At 40.5% G+C, this 13,925-nt stretch overlaps 1 protein-coding gene and 1 non-coding gene across 15 annotated transcripts in view; both read right to left on the bottom strand.

Annotated features, from left to right (window-relative positions):
* NRXN3 (neurexin 3) overlaps positions 1–13,925 on the bottom strand; it is a 1,810,124-nt gene that overhangs the window by 193,635 nt on the left and 1,602,564 nt on the right. The gene's annotated exons all lie outside the window — the stretch shown is intronic.
* Positions 9,906–9,978, bottom strand: TRNAC-ACA (transfer RNA cysteine (anticodon ACA)). Its single transcript has one exon. It is a non-coding gene; the product is annotated as a tRNA-Cys (tRNA).

Genomic DNA, 13,925 nt, shown 5'->3' with positions numbered 1-13,925 from the left:
ACATGACAATAAATCTTGGCTATCTGAAGAATATGTCCAAAGATGTATAGGCTATTTTATATTTAAACATATTTATTTGTTTGGGGGCAAATGCAATATTTTTATATTTACTGGATGATGCTTGTGTGCATGTATCCTGTATAAAAAGAGAGATTTTATATCTCAAAGGAAAGAATGTCTTTGCATGTTCTACCTAGAACTTTGCATCTTTCAATAAGAAACAACTCCTAGATACCTGTAAGAAATAAATATCCACAATTTAAAGAATTATTCAGAATAATTTCAAATGATATTCATAATAATAATGAAATTAATCAAAATATAAAAATAAAAAATATTTTTATAAAAGTTAAGGAAGGGATATAACACAGACCTACTCTTTGGGGGAAGAAGCAAACTCTATCATCTGTAATATTTCAAATGATACTAGTTAAATTAGAGTCATCTATATTGCGTAGAAATTTCTAAAGCAACCAGAGAAATGGACCAGATGACCTCGGATTTTCACCATTCTAATTGCTAGACTCCTTTGAAACTTGCTCTTTCAGAAATCTACTTTTATCTTCAAAATAATGATCCAAGAGATTAAAAGAAGCCTTGAGTGACTCGATTAGCCTCCTCCAGTTCATGCAGTATCTATTGATACACCATTGCTGTCCTGTCAAAAAGCACTTAGAACATTAGTGAGTATAAGGTATAATTAGGATAGGAGATGAGACAAGTAGAGCATGCACTTCCCTTGGTTTGATCTTTTCATTTCTGACTTTCAGGGATGGTGGCTTATTTAAATCACATTGGAATCCTCACAAGTGCCTAGACTTCTGAACAGGCACTGAAATTCCCCATTTAACCACAACTCAAGGATGCTGTCCAAAGATTTATTTCATTTATTTTTTTTTTCTTTCAAAGATTTTACCTTTCAGTGTGACTCAGAAAGAACCTAGACACACTGAGTAGTAAAGATATATGCAGATTTCCTCCTTAGCCTATTGGACTAAAGTGAAGTTGCTCAGTCATGTCAACTCTTTGTGACCCTGTGGACTGTAGCCCATCAGGCTCCTCCATCCATGGGATTTTCCAGGCAAGATTACTGGAGTGGGTTGCCATTTCCTTCTCCAGGGGGTCTTCCCGACCCAGGAATCGAACCCTGCATTGTAGTCAGACGTTTTACTGTCTGAGCCACCAGGGAAGTAAGTTCTAATTGAATAATGGTCAATTCCTATTATTCAGTTCCTAGCACAGAGATTCAGAGAAGGCAATGGTACCCCACTCCAGTATTCTTGCCTGGAAAATCCCATGGATGGAGGAGCCTGGTCTTTTCCAAGAGTCAGCTCTTCACAGCAGGTGTCCAAAATATTGGAGCTTCAGCTTCAACATCAGTCCTTTCAGTGATTATTCAGGACTGATTTCCTTTAGCATTGACTGGTTGGATCTCCTTGCAGTCCAAGGGACTCTCAAGAGTCTTATCCAACACCACAGTTTAAAAGCATCAACTCTTCAGTGCTGAGGTTTCTTTATAGTCCAACTCTCATATCCATATATGACTACTGGAAAAAAGCATAGCCTTGACTAGACGGACTTTGTCAGCAAAGTAATGTACATGACTATGGCTCAAACTCTTCGGTCCTCTAGTCAACACTTTGCTCTTCTAAGCGGATGCAGTGAGAGGAGTGACACAAATCAAGGCATCAAAACCAGAGTGAGAGGAACAAAGTACATTTACACTGGCTGTTCTACCTAACCAGGAGAAATGAAAGCAACTGTAACTTGGCAGGATGAGGCAGCTAGGTCACCATGCAGCCACAGAATGAGCTGGATTTAGTTCAGCTCATTAAAGTTCATTAATGTTTCAGCCTGTGTGTTTAGGGGTGGCATCTATACCTACTATCTCATTTCAATCAGGTGACCAGGAAGGTGGGCTTGGAACATGTGTTGCAGATGAATTACATGCAGCTTTTGAGGATGGACATGAGACAAGAGACCACTGTGGAGGTCTGGAAGCAGGGTTACCCAGGACTGTGAGTCAGTATGTTGGCATGGCACCTTGCTCAGTTCAGCTGACTTATTTCAAGAACAGATCTATTAAGAGAATTTCAAAATTCCCTTTATGGACCTACTTGGAGCTCAAAATTCCCTGAGGCCATAGTGGGAGAAAGTCACAAAATGAAGCAAAAGTATTAGATTTCACTTGGTTTATCTCCTGTAGGAAAGCTCAATTGCTCCCTGAGAACAAGATATTCTTTTTTATATATTGCCTTCATTTTTACCTCTCCAGTAGGTCCAACCGCACCTTCACCACACAGAAAATTCAGTAAAAATATCCAGCTATTCATTTTGAAAGTCTAAAAGCATTTCAGTTCTATTTCAGTTTGTGCTTCACTTATATAAATTCCTATTTTATTTGAAACAGCATCTCACAACAGTTTTATATAGGTTTCAGAATGAGGTAATAAATATTTCTAAACCTTGGCTATCTGAAAAGACTTTAGCTTTACTTTGACTTTCCACTTATACTTAGTTTAGGTTTATACTTATTTCTTTTTTGAACTTCAGTAGATGCATAAATGTGCTCCTTCCTCCCTTTTTTCAGTTCATCTAAGTACGCCAGGAAATCCACCCTTTGAGACTCAGAGAGAATCATCTGACTAATGGGAAGATAATCTAATAAAATCAGATGTAATTGTTTCAACAAAGAAAAAATTTGCAGTAAAATCTTGGACGTTATTCATAATAAAACATTTGTTTTTTTTCTATTGCTTTTAAAATGGACTTTTTATGTATAAGTAATGCTTGTAAAGGATGCTTTTTGTGAATTTTTTGCTGTGTACATGCAGACAATAAAATCAGAAGTCATCTCCAATAACCTCAGTACAGGTCTGCAGTTTAACTTCTATTGATAGCTACTTTGACTCAAAAATAAAAAGGGAGGAATTAGCAAAAAATTAGCAAAGTGATCAAATGATCACTTAGCTTGAGCTAGCAGGAGCCAGGTCTGGTGGTATATGCTTTCTATTCTGGTGGTGGGAACTCTGACTTTTTATCAATAACTTTATTGCAATCGATACTGAGGTCAGTAAAATGTGAAGGAAGCTATTTTGTATAAATAAAATCTGGTCTGTCTTAGACCGATTTCTTTTTTAATTTATTTTAAACTCGTCATGATTGTGTATATATACAAAAAAAAATGTGCAACCTTGTTCTTGTTCCTTTAACAAATAGGAGAACAGAGTCTAAAGTCTCAAAAACCCAACAGCAGGAAGTGGACTGAGTCACATCTCAGGAGAGTCCACCGTCTTCAAAGCAGATCAATGGCTGGAAACAACGCAGAATTTCAAACAAGAGCCCTCTTCGGCAGGTTAGGGACAGCCAATGACAAGAAAAGGGAGAGAATGTTCTCTGCGATGTAGAAAATGGACATACCAGGGAGCAGGCAGAAGAAAAGATAAATGCTAAGAAATCAGTAGCACCTTTATACCGAAGGGTTATGAACAATAGGGAGGGCAGCTAAAGCAGTGGCTGACCAAAAAAAAAAAAAAAAAAAAAAACACCCCATGAATTGAAAAGTAAAGTATGCAACTTCTCTCAGGAGAGAGGGGGGAAAAGGGTATTTGGAGTTCCACAACTTACAGTTACTAAGTAGAAGTAACAGAACTAAGTAGCAGAATAGATAATTTCCTGCTTCCTGTTGGTTTTTTCAAATCTTGCTCTGAGAAATGCAGAGCATAACATAAATAAAGGGAAACTGAATCTATGTCTTTGGTGTTCAGTTAGGAAATGGGTGTGTGACTGGGCTTTTGTTTGTTGCCGTTCAGTCGCTAAGTCATGTCTGACTCTTTGCGATGCCAAGGACTGCAACACGCCCAGTACCCTCGTCCTTCACGGTTTCCTAGAGTTTGCTCAAATTCATGTCCATTGAATTGGTGATGATTCTAACCATCTCATCCTCTGTCGTCCCCTTCTCCTCCTGCCTTTAATCTTTCCCAGCATCGTGGTCTTTTTCAAGGAGTCGGCTCTTCGCATCAGGTGGCCAAAGCATTAGAGCTTCAGCTTCAGCACCACTCCTTCCAATAAATATCCAGGGTTGACTGGCTTGATCAACCCTGGATCACACTTGACTGGTTGGATCTCCTTGAAGTCCAAGGGACAATCAAGAGGGTTTTGTTTAAGTACAGGTAAGTGAATCACTGTTCCAGAGATGCAGCCCTCCACTTCTTTATCCTGAATTAACCTCACCACTAGGTCTACGCTACTCTACATAGAAGTATTGTTTATTCTCTGTGTCTCTTGGGATCAAACTCACCTACTTAGAGATTATCTTTCTCCATTATTCCAAATAGAGATGACATAGCCCATATAATAAAGCTTATGGATCAGTAAAAACAGAGCTATAGTTTCAAAATATGCATAATCAAGACCAGGGTCTCCCAACTACAACAAAGTAGCAAATCTGACTCACCACAACTTGATTTAAATATCTTTTTATCAGAACACAGCCCTGCTCATTCATGTATTTGTGTATTACACATTCATGTATTTATGTATTGTCTACTGTCGGTTTTTCACCATAACAGCAGAGTTAAATAGCTACAACAAAGAGCTTATGACCCCCAAAGACACTAACATTCATTATTTGGCCTTTTACAGAAAAAAGTTGCTCTAAATAAAGGTATCAGGTCTCCATCGTTGTTGTTCAGTTTCAAAGCCATTTCCAACTCTTTTCTGACCCCATGGACTCTAGCCCACCAGGCTCCTCTGGCCATAGGATTTCCCAGGCAAGAACACTAGAATGGGTGGCCCTTTCCTTCTCCAGGGGGTCTTTCGGACCCAGGGACCAAACTTGTGTCTCTACACTGGCAGGCAGATTCTTTATCACTGAGCCACCAGGGAAGTCCATCAGAGTCTCCACGCCCATATTCAAATAAAAGTTGGCCCTATCAACCACCAGCTGTATGATACTGGAGAGGATGTTCCTTAATCTCTCTGAGCCTCCGTTTCTTCATCTCTAAAATGGGAATAATAACAGAATCTCTTTCCAGGATGCTATAAGAAGGATTCAATGTGATAATCCAGGAAGCTGGCACAGAATAAGTACTACGTCAGTATTACCTATTATTAACTAATATCATTCCTCTAAAATCCTTTATGCAAGGATATTTTGTACTCTCCTCATTCCCTTCTCCAGGATACACAGCTCTGAAACACTGGTAGACATTTGGAATGAAGACTTCACCCTTGAACTCCGAGAAAACCACAGTTCTATGATGTGATTAAAATGAAGACAAATCAAGTTTAATTAAACATTGAGACTGGCAATTGTGCTTCGGCCAGAAGCACATTTCTAGTAAGTGTTTAATAATGTGATTACAGAGTGTACTGCATACACTGGGGTGTGAGAAACAATAGTGTATTTGCATGTGAATATACATCTGTCAGCCAAATGAATTGCAGCTGCACGTATAGTACAAACTGGAATGCTCCTGGGAAACAGATGGAAAAGTTGGGTAACAGAAAGGGATAGGAGTGTAGGAATGAACACATTTGTGTAGAATCCCAGTGTTGACACTTCCCAGTCCTGTGACTGAAAGAAATGTGCTCCAACTCCCCACACCCTGGTTTATTCATCTGTAAAACAGGGAGATTCATATTTCTCTCTTGCAATCAATGGACAGATTACACTAAGTGAAAACAATCTATGAATGTGGCCAGCCTATCAGTGGTCTCAGTTCGAAGGTGTAAGCTGTCAAGTCACAGTTTTATGCTTGTGTCTGTAGACACATGTCTGATAAGTGTTAGTCGCAAAGAGTCGGACACTACCGAGCGACTAACACGTATCAGACGCCTGTCTAGGTAGAGGGACAGAGTTCATTAGCGTTATCCTAGAGAGCCCAAGGTTACAACCTGAATTCCATCCCATACCCACCCTTGTATGGTCCGCAGGCTCCATCAGACACATTCATGTGCCACTGAACCCTGTTCTTGCCTGACTGATAGCACTCTGTTGCACTCTTTGGAACTGCAGGTGGAGTGTAGCACACAGAAGCATTAGGTTCGCCTTCTAAGAGTCACAGACGGAAGTTCCAGATCTTCATGGACTAACTTATGACCCAGGGAGTTAATGTCATAAACCTCCAAATTCCATTTGCAAAGTGATGATAAGAATAGCCTCTCCTTAGGGCGACTGTGAAGATTTAATGTAAGAACCATGTTTAGTGCCTGACACAATAACCACACAATCAAATTTAGGTTTAATATTACCTTGCTTCGGTACGTGCAATTCTCTTCTACTAGACTATGGAATCCTTGAGGGTCTGAGTTGGTTTTGTTCCCATTATACACCCATCATCTAGCATGGATTCATGTGTAAAGTAGACTTTGAATAAATATTTGTTGAACAGTGAATGAATGACTGCATAAAGAGATCACTCCACTCAAATCCACTCCACTGATGAGAAGGAGGATTAGCAATCTTTTTAATATAAACGGCAACATAAGTTAATAAAAAGACTTTTGAAGTGCTTCTGCTATTTGAAAATGTGGTATAAAATTTTTTTCTGGTCCATCGTCCACTTACTTCCATCACTGGTTTTGATATAACCTTTCACCTTTGGCTTTAATTATCATTTTCTAATTCTGCACCTGGTCCCTAAGTGTCCTTATGCAGCATTGCGTATCCATCATTCACATTTGGCAAACCCCTCCATCCAGGCCAACACAGTGTCAGGGACTTACCGTAAAGCTGTAAAAGTACCATGTGAAAAATTAATGCATCTCATGGAGCAAAGTGTGACTATCACTGGGAATCTAATCCAGTCCACGATAATTCCATGAACTGAAGATGAAAAGTCCCTTTTTGTCCTTGACTCATCTGTCCTTCCTTCTCTGACCCTCCTTTCCCCTTTCTTCAGGCTGCTGGGGTATTGACAGGGATTTAAGCGGAGTGGAAGGTCTTTATCTCTTTGAGATGAGCTGCAATATGATTACAATCGATTGAGTGATTTACAGTTTAGAGCGCCTTTCATTACCTCTGTGCTCTATAGAATTATAAACGACATCCTGTATGTGAATATATATTATTATTATTGGATATTTATGTACTATCTTCCTCTGAGAAGCTAAGAATTCCTTTTTTAGGCTTTAAATAACTGCAGGGACCCTGTAAAACTTGTGCAAAGCTTAAATTGAGGAGACTGAAAATTGGAAAGTTTTCCTATAAATAAAGCTGTACACTTGGGTGAGTGTTAGGACGTTTGCTGCTAACATAACTCTGGGGCAGAGAGAAAATTGTGTTTTAGCTTAGGATAATAATTCTAGATTTTCATAATTAAAGACAAATTCTGCAGGCCATAATTTCATTTACTGCTGGAGCTTCTCTGTGACAATTGGACAAACAAAAACTTGTAATTCACTTGGCCCAGCTTTGGAATTATGCAATATTTGATGACTGTTTTAATTCAGAATAATTCTTGTTGTTATTAAGGCCTTGCATAGAGTAAGATGTTATTAGTATTTTTATGTCACACTATCTCAAATGAGCATAATTTGAAAATCACATTAATTTGTGACCATGCTCTAATTCTAAGCTTCAAAGGATCATTCCATGGATCTGGTTTAATAAAAATGTACTCATTATTCATAGAAATTAAGAAATCATTTTTCTTAGATCCCTACTTAAATAGTGCCTAGAAGTGACCCTCAAATTTCTTATTCTTATTTCATTAAGTTCCTGGACTACAATATGTATAATATTTAACTTATGGGTAAATAAACAATTTTCATGCACCTTTTAATTAGTAAAAATTCAGCTTCTTCAAATCCCAAGATAGTCTATTGAAGATTAGAAAAACATAAACCAGGACTTAAGACTAAGTGGACATCTCATAAAGTCCTGTAGAATTTTCCACGAAAATTATTCTTCTGCTCAACAAATGTCTAGACTCAAAGTACTGCCCTGTTCACAAATGAATTCTATTAAGTTACTATAATTGCTATCATGTTATATAATAGAACGTTTCATCATTACAACAAGCTCCTTTGTGTGCTACTTATTTTATAAATAACCTTGAGTCATGTGTTAGCTTAATGTCTCAGAAGCATACGCCACGTGTCTCTGTGCCCATGTCACATGTGTCCATGGGTACCTCTCCCTCTACTGGAAATATTCTTCTCTTCCATAGGATGATTACATATATATGTATGATCATATGTAAATATATAATTTACATATGTCTATGTACACATCTTTGTCTTTTTTGTCTTCTGGGTGGTTATGTTTAATTTTAGCATTAGCCAGAGGCCCACAGTTTGCTTGAAACTCTTATCAGCTTCTAAGAGACATTTACAGGGAGAGAAAGGCTCTAGGTTTGATAGCGGTAATTGTATTTAACATGTAAGATACAAGGCTATTTATCTTGTGGCTGGGAACTCACAGAAGAGAAAGGAGGTTTGCCTGATAAAACAAAAATTAAAGAAAAAAATACTAACCACTCTCTCACCACTCTGTCTTTCTCCAAGAAAGACCATGAAACAGTAAAACAGACTTTCACCTAGTGAAGCTCTTCCCGTCTGCTTAGATATGTTGCCAGGAGGTAAAAGAGGACGGTGAAAGGAAACAGCCTCCAAGTCCCCAAGGCCTGAGCGATGGTGAACAGGAAGGCAAGTGTCACAAATGCCCAGGGAAGTGCTGACTTCTAACTTGGCAGAAATTGAAAACTGAACTTGAGAGAAAGCTTCTAAATTGTCCAGACTTGGGATAAGTCGAGAATTTCGGGGGCTTCTCAGTGCCCCCGGAAGAAGCAGTGTGATGAAACCATACAGCTCTCAAGTAGGATGGTCTTGGATCATAATAACAGCTTGCTACATGAGCCAGCTAAGTACCTGAACTCTCAGAACTGTTCCTCTGAAAAATGGGGACAGAATGACCTTGACCTTGAGAGTTACATTAGGGCTAAGATACTGAACATGAAGTAGGGAGTGTGTGGTAAATGCTCAACCAAGAGCAACTATCACCATCTGGATAAGTTTGGCTTAGAGATGCTGGCATCTCCATTTACTCCATCTCTGGGACAACGACCCTATAAATTGGATGGAGCACATGTGTAGGACTTCCCTGTAGCTCAGACAGTAAAGAATCTGCCTGCAACACAGGAGACCCCAGGGGTTCGATCCCTGGGTTGGGAGGATCCCCTGGAGAAGGGAATGGCAACCCACTCCAGTATTCTGGTCTGGAGAATCCCATGGATGGAGGAGCCTGGCAGGCTATATCCGTGGGGTTGCAAAGAGTCAAACAAGACTGAGTGACTGACATTACTACTTTATATTATGCCAGTGACTGAGTAATGACAAAATGCGTTAGATGCATTCAGGAGGTACAGGAAGGTAAATATGCATTGTCTTATCAATGGTGTAAATGAAGATTTATATTATATAAAACAGAAAGAAGGAAATAAAAGAGTATATTCTAGTCCCACACTGTCCAATACCAGTCACCAGTATCAAAGTGTTAGCCTGAGACTTGAATGAAAAATGTGTTTGAAGTGAAGTGAAGTCGCTCAGTCATGTCCGACTCTTTGCGACCCCATGGACTGTAGCCTACTAGACTCCTCTGTTCATGGGATTTTCCAAGCAAGAATGCTGCTTCTCTCTCACTCTCATATATGTGTGTATGTATGTGTGTCCCACATATATATATATATATTGTGTGTGTGTATATGCATATACACATATATGTACATATGTGTGTGCGTGTATATATATATATATATAATTAATTTTTTTTCACCAAAGACAAACCCTAGGAAGTTGAAAGACTCTTGTAAATAGAAACTCACCTACCTCTGAATCCTAATTCATTCCTGACAAATTGGAAAAAAAATATGGCAACTGGGTTGACATTTCCTTCTCCAGATTTTCCAGACCCAGGGATTGAACCTGGGTCTCCTGCATTGTAGGCAGACGCTTTACCATCTGAGCCACCAGGGAGGTGGATTTAAAGGGATTTAAATCCCTAAGTGCTTAGGACAGAATAATTGCACAATAAAAATAACCCTTCAGGACCATACAAGTACACTGCAAGCGTGGCTAGGTGTGGTTAGCGGCTGCCACATTGAACAGTACTGGCATGCACTCTGAATGAAGAAAAGAGATATTCCTAGCTTTCTAAACATCAGTGATTTTCAAACCTACCTGCACACAGAATCACCTCGGGAGCTACCTAAAACACTGATGCCTGGACCAGCGCTTCTCAAGTTTTACTGTGCGCAAGAGTCACCTGGGGACCTTGTCCAATTCAGATTCTGATTCAGTAGATTTAGGGCCCAAGAGTCTGCATTTTTAACAAGCTCTCAGGTGATACTGAAGTTGCTGATGCCTGGGCCACACCCCAGACCAGTTAAATTCGATCACCTGGGCCTGGGGCCTGGGCACCCAGAGAGTTTTAAAAATTCCCAAGAGAATCTCATTTGCAGCCAGGTTAAAGAATGCTGCTTCTCTCTCACTCTCATATATGTGTGTATGTGTGTGTGTCCCATATAGATACATATATGTGTGTGTGTATACGTATATACACATATATGTACATATGTGTGTGTGTGTGTGTGTGTGTATATAATTAATTTTTTTTCACCAAAGACAAACCCTAGGAAGTTGAAAGTCTCTTGTAAATAGAAACTCACCTACCTCTGAATCCTAATTCATTCCTGACAAATTGGAAAAAAAAAAAAAAAGACTGTTTAGCCACCCAAGTATTTAGCATACACTGGTTTGATCAATTAATTGATACATCTTGTGATCAAATGTTTGAAGAACTTATTGCAAGGTGGTTTTAAAATATACTTAGCAATGTTCGAACACCTTTATTAAGTGAGTCTCTCTATTTGATGCTATAGCTCTACAGTCTGGAAACCATGCTCAAATATGGCTTTCCCTTTGGGTTGAGTTTATACTTCTTATTCCCTTTGCAGGACTTCACTATCTATGTTTTTTCTCCAGTTGAACTGAAAGTAACACTCGTCCTGAACGGATGAATGAGCAGGTAGATGGGGCTTGTTTTAATGTGTGCTTCAACTCTGGCAAGGCCTCAAATGTTTGCAGGCAAAGATGAAAGAAAAGGAAAGAAAACCTCCTGGCTAGGAATTAATGAAAACCCAAGGCCTGAGAAATTCCAGCATCATGTCAAGCACACAGACTTGTTTTTAACCCTTCAAAGTCTCAATTATCTAGGATGAGAGGTGAACAACAAAAAACCTCTCTTATCCCCATGTATGCTGTCTAAACAATGAAGGGATAATAAGCATTTGAAATAAAATATGTTGAAGACTTTCTTTAACTCAGTAATTCTCAACTGGGGCAGCATATCCCCCAGGAGACATCTGATGTTCGTGGAGATGCTACTGGAATAAAGTGGGTGGAAATCAGGGGGTCCTGCTAAACATCCCACAATGCACAGGGCAGCCATCACAGCAAAGGATTATCCAGCCCTGAATCTCAACAGCACCAAAGCTGAGAAATCCTACTAACTAAACAAGCTCAGGCAAGGACTTCTATTTGAGAAATACCTTAATGAAAAAATAAAAATGAACATCTCATGAGTTAGTGTCTGTATCAGTAAAATGATGACTCGGAGAAAGAGGAAAATGAGAAAGAAATTTGAGGAAGTGCAATCTGAGAATGAGGACGGCAATCTTGGGTCTGCCCCTCAAGTTGTGTGTTACTGGGTAAGTTATTTTGACTTTCAGAGACTCAACAATCTAACCTTAATATGAGTATGGTGGTAATAATACTAAACCCAGTTCCCTCATAGGAGGGGATCAGGAGTAAAGGCAGAGAGGCATAGGAAGGTGCTTAGAGCATCAGTAAGCACTACGTGTGTGCTAAGTCACTCAGTCGTGTTCGAGTCTTTGGGACCTCGCGGACTGCAGCCCACCAGGCTTCCCTGTCCATGGGATTTTCCAGGCAAGAACATTGGTGCTTAGCCCCTTCAGTCATGTCCGACTCTCTGTGACCCCATGGACCATGGCCGGCCAGGCTCCTCTGTCCATGGGATTCTCCAGGCAAGAACACTGGAGTGGGTCGCCATTTCCTACTCCAGGAAGCACGATAGCAATAGGGTCGCCATTTCCTTCTCCAGGAAGCACGATAGCAGTAGTTTATCTATTCATTTAGCTTTTACTTTCAATCCCTATTAAAAAAAGGTTCTGTGGGACTTGACGCATTCAAACATAAAGAAAGAGTTTTCTGATTCAGTGTCCTTGAAGGGGAACCACGTCTACATCTTTTTTCATGTTCTGAGTTGGATGGTCAGACAGGATTGGAGCATAGGTCATTGGTGGGCATTCTACTGAATGAGGAAAGGGCATCGAATCAAGAGCACACCAATGAACTCGGTGTACACGTCAGCAGAGGAAGGACACTGAGACTCTACTCTTTTCAGCACCGCCTGCCATGGGAAGATGGGGAGGCTCACACACTGAAGCTGCTTATCCATCTTCATTTTCCAGGAAGCCTGGATCTAGAAAAGTCCCATCACTGAACCATGTTCCGGGTTCTGAAAGCCCTGATGACACCAGCTCCTGAATCCCAACAGCAACCCCTATTCACAGCAGAGAAAGGATCTTGAATAACCCCAGTCTGCTGAGCCTCCCAGGGGATCTAGAGAAGGCGCTAAGTCGTGCCCGACTCTGCAACCCCATGCACTGTAGTCTGCCAGGCTCCTCCGTCCATGTGACTTTCCCAAGAGTACAAGAATGGGTTGCCATTTCTTTCTCCAGGGGATCTTCCCAACCCAGGGATCGAACCCAAGTCTCTCGCATTGCAGGCAGACCTTTTACCCTCTGAGCCACCAGGGCATCCAAATGCTATTTGAGCATTGAATTTACAAAGGAGAGTAGTATCTATTAGAGAGTCAATCAACTTGTTCCCCACTGCCAAAATTACTTGTGGCTCCTGTAGAAAGTGAAAGTGAAGTCGCTCAGTTGTGTCTGACTCTTTGGGACCCCATGGACTGTAGCCCGCCAGTATCCTCTGTCCATGGAATTCTCCAGGCAAGAATACTGGAGTGGGTTGCCATTCCCTTCTCCAGGGGATCTTCCCAACCCAGGGAGCGAACCCCGGTCTCCTGCACTGCAGGCAGACTACCGTCTGAGCCACCAGGGAATCTGGAGCCTGGCTAAAATTAATTCCTCATGCTCGACTCACCTTTCACTTTCCCTCCCTTGTCCCCTCCACCACATTGTGTCAAGACAGCAATTAGAGGCTTTATAAGGAACATCTGTCAGTGCCTGGGTGATAACTCTGGGCCGATTTTTCTTTTATTGCCCTCTCCTGTTCCTTAGCCTTTCTATTTTCAGGTTCAAAGAAAGAAGCTGCTTTTGAGTCAGATCTCCCAGAATTAAGAGATAGAAGATTCTGATGGCTACAGAACTATTTTCATTCTGGAGCCTTCCTGATTCACAAAACGCCAGTGCTACCTGCCATGGGCCCAGCTGGTTTCTAAATCCTTCACAGTGGGATGTTTCAGTCGAGTCACACAAAATCCTATAAATGTCTGTGAGAAGGTTCTGGAGTTGACCCATTCATCCTGGTGTACAGGGACCTGCTGAGCAAAAAGAGTTTCCTGAGAGCACAGCCTCAGGGTGGGATGATGTCACTGAATATTCTGCAGGAGCACCTCTATATTTCTCTCCTGTTTAAATGGTAGCTTTAGACAAGTAGCACAACTTGACCCCTCTTGGTGGTTTCTAGACTTATCCCTAGCAGTAACAAGAAACAGGGTCACTTGTAGAGATGTGGATGGACCTAGAATCTGTCATACAAAGTGAAGTAAGTCAGAAACAGAAAAAAAAAATCATATATTAATGCACATATGTAGAATCTAGAAAAATGGTACAGATGAATCTATTTCCAGGACAGGAATGGAGGCACAGACATGG

This window comes from Bos indicus, chromosome 10 (assembly GCF_029378745.1).
Source record: "Bos indicus isolate NIAB-ARS_2022 breed Sahiwal x Tharparkar chromosome 10, NIAB-ARS_B.indTharparkar_mat_pri_1.0, whole genome shotgun sequence".
Taxonomy (NCBI): Eukaryota; Metazoa; Chordata; class Mammalia; order Artiodactyla; family Bovidae; genus Bos; species Bos indicus.
The sequence above is the reverse complement of the archived record's forward strand: the minus strand, read 5'-3'. Positions and strand labels throughout refer to the sequence as shown.